The following is a 6,104-nucleotide window of genomic DNA, read 5'->3' as shown; positions in this document are numbered from 1 at the left end:
TCGCCGTGGTTGTTTAACTTGTATGTTGATGGAGTGGTGAGAGAGGTGAATGCTCGAGTACTTGGACGAGGATTAAAACTGGTAGGCGAGAATGATCATGAATGGGAGGTAAATCAGTTGTTGTTTGCGGATGATACTGTACTGGTAGCAGACACAGAAGAGATGCTTGACCGACTAGTGACAGAATTTGGAAGGGTGTGTGAGAGAAGGAAGTTGAGAGTTAATGTGGGTAAGAGTAAGGTTATGAGATGTACGAGAAGGGAAGGTGGTGCAAGGTTGAATGTCATGTTGAATGGAGAGTTACTTGAGGAGGTGGATCAGTTTAAGTACTTGGGGTCTGTTGTTGCAGCAAATGGTGGAGTGGAAGCAGATGTACGTCAGAGAGTCAATAAAGGTTGCAAAGTGTTGGGGGCAGTTAAGGGAGTAGTAAAAAATAGACGGTTGGGCATGAATGTAAAGAGAGTTCTATATGAGAAAGTGATTGTACCAACTGTGATGTATGGATCGGAGTTGTGGGGAATGAAAGTGATGGAGAGACAGAAATTGAATGTGTTTGAGATGAAGTGTCTGAGGAGTATGGCTGGTGTATCTCGAGTTGATAGGGTTAGGAACGAAGTGGTGAGGGTGAGAACGGGTGTAAGAAATGAGTTAGCGGCTAGAGTGGATATGAATGTGTTGAGGTGGTTTGGCCATGTTGAGAGAATGGAAAATGGCTGTCTGCTAAAGAAGGTGATGAATGCAAGAGTTGATGGGAGAAGTACAAGAGGAAGGCCAAGGTTTGGGTGGATGGATGGTGTGAAGAAAGCTCTGGGTGATAGGAAAATAGATGTGACAGAGGCAAGAGAGCGTGCTAGAAATAGGAATGAATGGCGAGCGATTGTGACGCAGTTCCGGTAGGCCCTGCTGCTTCCTCCGGTGCCTTAGATGACCGCGGAGGTAGCAGCAGTAGGGGACTCAGCAGTATGAAGCTTCATCTGTGGTGGAAATGTGGGAGGTTGGGCTGTGGCACCCTAGCAGTACCAGCTGAACTCGGCTGAGTCCCTGGTTAGGCTGGAGGAACGTAGAGAGTAGGGGTCCCCTTTTTTGTTTTTGTTTCTTGTTGATGTCGGCTACCCCCCAAAATTGGGGGAAGTGCCTTTGGTATATGTATGTATGTATGTATGAGCAACAGAACAAATGCCTTTCATAAAAATTCAACTCAGTCTTGAAATGTGCGGAACAATTTCCTTCCATAAGCCAGCTAGTCTGGAAGAATGTCCTCCAGTTCACTCAGCGCACGATGTTAGACGAAAAAGACTGTTCCTGCAGCTTCATTTACTTTGCACCGGTCTCCTTACGCGAGTCGTTCCATGCAATCTCTGCAATGAAGTTATTTATAAAAGTCATCTCCTAGTAAAACGAAAATGCTTTCCTAAGGCTTCAGTGTTGATGAAAAATTTTCTTACAAATCTATTCTAATCTATACCATTATTCTTAACAATATCAACTGTTTTGTCACTTGCCTTACATTACAATTCTAAAAATAGAGTTTTTATGATAAAACAAAGTTTTATGAATACTTACCTGGCAGTTATATATATATATATATATATATATATATATATATATATAGCTGAGTCTCCGACTGCGGCAGAATTTAATCGAAAATCGCGGCAACCGCCTTGTGGTGGTTGTGTGGTTAGATGGTTAACAACCCTTACAGGGTGGTACTTGGAATCATTCCCGTTTTCTGTTCCTCAGATTATCTTTGCCCGACCTGTCTCCTGAGGAGGGTGGGTGGGCTTTAAAATATATATATAACTGCCAGGTAAGTATTCATAAAACTTTGTTTTATCAAAAAAACTCCATTTTTATGAATAGAACTTACCTGGCAGTTATATATATATAGCTGACTCACACACTTGGAGGAGGGAAACAGACAGAAAAACATAGTTGGGGAAACAACAAGAGAGTTGTAGGAGAACAAACACCTTGATTCCTTACCTGCTAAGGTAGCCGACTTCAAAGGTAACTGCCTCTAGAGTCGCTTTCCCTTAGGAGTGTTCAGCCAGGAGTAGACCTGCTACGCTGCAAACAACTCAATCGAGTCTGTCAAAGGGGTAGGACCAACAACTTGACTAGACTTCAGAAAACTACCTTCCCATATAAAAAACCTGCAACCTTACTAAAGCTAACCATCTGACCTTGCAGAAATAGATATAAACTATCTATCTGGACTGAGGGAACCGTACCACAAGACGAGGACCTCAGACAACCATAAAAAACACAAACCCATATACAAGTACATAAACTAAGGTTGAGTGGGGGTAGTAACTCCTTTGCCTAATACAGAAGCCGCAGCTACGGATGGGCCCAAGGTATAACACTTGTCATAGTCCACTCTTACCTCTCTGAGGTAATGAGAAGCGAAGAGAGTTGCTCCTCCAGAACGTTGCGTCCATGATCTGCTTAACCGACATATTTTTCCGGTATGCCAGCGAAGCAGCAATGGCACTTACTTCGTGAGCCCATACTTTTAACAGGGGGAAGTTTTCTTGCTCACAAAAGAGGTGGGCTTCCCTAATAGTTTCCCTCAGGAAAAAGGACAAAGCGTTCTTTGACAGGGGTTTTTGAGGCTCCTTCACCGAACACCATAAGAAGTTGGAAGCACCCCTCATGCTCTTAGTGTAGGCCAAATAAGCCTTGAGAGCCCTAACCGGGCAGAGGAGGCTTTCCTGTTCCTGACCTGCTAGATTCGTGAGGTTAGGGACTTCAAAAGTCCTGGGCCAGGGTTTCGAAGGGTTCTCATTCTTGGCGAGAAAGTCGAACCTCAAGGCACAAACCGCTCCATTTAAGGTGAAGCCTACACGCTTCTCGATTGCCTGGACCTCGCTGATCCTCCTGGCAGTCGCTAGAGACAAAAGGAAGAGGGTTTTCTTAGTCACATCTCGCAGAGAAGCTTGCGAGATAGGCTCAAACTTCCTGGAGCACAAAAACTTAAGCACCACATCCAGGTTCCAAGAAGGGGGTCTTAAGTGCACCTGCTTCGTTGTCTCAAAAGACCTAATGAGGTCCTGCAAGTCCTTATTCTGAGATAACTCTAAACCTCTATGCCTAAAGACGGTTGAGAGCATGCTCCTGTATCCTTTAATGGTAGATAGAGCCAGCTTAGCATCCTGCCTGAGGTACAAAAGAAAGTCTGCAATCTGGCTTAGAGAGGTAGAGGACGAGGAAACCTTGCGCCTCCTGCACCAAGCTCTAAAGGTCTCCCACTTTGACTGGTAGACTCTTTGTGAAGAGATCCTCCTTGCCCTGGCAATAGCTTTCGCCGCTTGTGCCGAAAAGCCTCGAGATCTAACGAGCTTCTCGACAGTCTGAAGGCAGTCAGATTGAGAGCGAGGGGGTTTTGGTGAAATCTCTTGAAGTGGGGTTGTCTGAGAAGATCTGGACTTGCCGGGAGTCTTCTTGGAAAGTCCATCAGCAACCCTACCACTTCGGTGAACCATTCCCAGAATGGAGCCACTAGGATCATTCGTCCCGAATCGAGGAGAGCGAATTTCCTGACAACCAGATTGATGATCTTGAACGGGGGAAAGGCATACATGTCCAGCCCCGTCCAATCCATCAAGAAGGCGTCCACTGCAACAGCTTCCTCGTCCGGGACTAGGGAGCAGTAGTTGGGGATCCTCTTGTTTAGACCAGAGGCGAAAAGGTCTATTACTGGTCTGCCCCACAACTTCCAGAGGCTCCGACACACATGCGGGTTGAGAGTCCACTCTGTAGGAAGGACTTGTCCCCTCCTGCTGAGCATATCTACCCTGATGTTTCTCTGCCCTTGAACAAACCTTGTCAACAGCTGGGTCTCATTCTCGTTCGCCCAGAGGAGAAGCTCTCTCGCAGTTAAGAACAGAGAGAGGGAGTGAGTTCCCCCTTGCTTCCTTATGTACGCGAGAGCTGTGGTATTGTCGGAATTGATCTCCACAGTCTTTCCCGACACCGAGGTTTTGAAGGCCTTGAGCCCTAACAAAATGGCCATCAATTCCTTCCTGTTGATATGCCAACTGACCTGACTCCCTTCCCAAATACCTGAGACCTCTTTGTTCCCTAGTGTTGCTCCCCAGCCTGACTCGGACGCGTCTGAGAATAACACTAGGTCGGGGTTCTTCTTGAACAAGGAGATCCCTTTTCCCAACAGAGCTGGGTCCAGCCACCACATCAAAAGATCCTTGATCTTTGTCGGAATGGGAAAAGAAAAAGTGTCCTCCTGGATCTTTCTGTTCCAAACCTTTGCGAGGAAGTGTTGCAGAGGCCTTAGGTGCAGTCTCCCCAAAGGGACAAACTGCTCCAGGGAGGATAGAGTTCCCAACAGACTCATCCACTCCTTCGCTGAGCATTCCTGCTTCCTCAGAAAGTCTTTGACTTTGTCCAGGCACCTGGTCTGCCTCTCCTAGGAGGGAGAAGCCTGAAAAAGAACTGAATTCAGAACTATCCCCAAATAGAGAATAGTCTGATTCGGCTCGGTCTGAGACTTCCCCGAGTTGACGATGAGTCCCAGGTCCTGAGTGATCGTATAAGTTTTCATTAGGTTCTCCAGACATTTCTCTTTCGACTGTGACCGGATCAGCCAGTCGTCTAGATAGAAGGAGACCCTTATCCCCTCCTGGTGTAACCAGCCTGCCACATTCGCCATTAGTCTGGTGAAAACTTGGGGAGCTGTGCTGAGACCGAAGCAAAGTACCCTGAACTGGAAGCACTTGCCCTGGAACACAAACCTCAGATATCTCCTCGAAGACGGATGAATGGGGACGTGAAAATAAGCGTCCTGCAGGTCGAGAGAAACCATCCAATCTCCTGGACGAACTGCAGCCAGCACTGACTGAGTCGTCTCCATGGAGAACTTTGTTTTCTCCACGAAGGCGTTCAGAGAGCTGACATCTAGGACTGGTCTCCATCCACCCGAGTTCTTGGGAACCAGAAACAGGCGATTGTAAAAGCCTGGGGGAGGCGAGGTCTTGAACTGGCTCTATTGCTCCCTTGACCAACATCTGGTCGACTAGCTCCAGAAGAGCCTCTCGTTTCCCCGCGTCGGTGTACTGAGCCACTAAGGCTAGGGGAGAGTCAGAGAGGTGGTTTCTTTAAAAAGGGGATTTTGTAACCTTCCTTGACGACTGAGAGGGACCAGGTGTCCGCCCCTCTCCTTTTCCAAGACTACCAAAAACGAGACAGTCTTGCCCCTACTGGTGTCTGGAGGACTTCCATCTCATTTTTTGGACCGGGGCCTAAACGCACCCCTGCTGGTCCTTGGCCCTGACTCTTGTCTTCTCCCCCTAAAATCCGCTCTCGAGGAGATCCTGCCCCGAAAGGGCTGTTGAAACTTCTTCTCCTCCTCCTTCAGAGGAGCAGGAGCAACAGGTAAGGTCTTTCTAGCCGACCGAGACAAAAGGTCCTGAGTAGCCTTCTGAGCCAGAGAAAGGGAGATATCTCTGACCAGAGCTTCAGGAAAAAGATGACGTGAAAAAGGGGCGTAAAGTAGCTCCGACTTCTGGGCAACAGTCACAGATCTAGAGGTGAAGGAGCACAAAAGGGCCCTCTTCTTTAAGACCCCTGCTGAGAAAAGGGAAGCCAATTCATTAGCTCCATCCCTTAGAGCTTTGTCCATGCAGGACATGATACTCGTCAGGTCCTTCGTGTCCTCCAGGAGTTCAGACTTCCTGGCCAGAGTCCCGAGAGACCAGTCCAGGAAGCTGAAAACCTCGAAAACCCTGAAAATTCCCTTGACGAGGTGATCAAGCTCCGACATGGACCACATCACCTTGACAGTTTAAAGCATGCCTTCTTGCCGAGTCCACAAGAGCCGAGAAGTCACCTTGGGAGGAGGAAGGCACTCCTAACCCCAAAGGTTCCCCTGTCTCATACCACATACCGGCCTTGGAAGCGAGCCGAGACGGAGGAAAACAAAGGTGGTCTTAACAGCTTGTCTCCGTTCCTTCATCCAATCATCGACTTTAGCAAGAGCTTTCCTGGCCGAAATTGAAAGTTTCATTTTGATGAAAGCCGAAGACTTAGTAGCTCTCTTCCTGGTAAATTGAGACTGAGGAGAACGAGGGGCCGAAGGTTGAAATTCC

This window comes from Palaemon carinicauda, chromosome 31, assembly GCF_036898095.1.
Source record: "Palaemon carinicauda isolate YSFRI2023 chromosome 31, ASM3689809v2, whole genome shotgun sequence".
Taxonomy (NCBI): Eukaryota; Metazoa; Arthropoda; class Malacostraca; order Decapoda; family Palaemonidae; genus Palaemon; species Palaemon carinicauda.
This window is presented reverse-complemented; position numbering follows the sequence as displayed.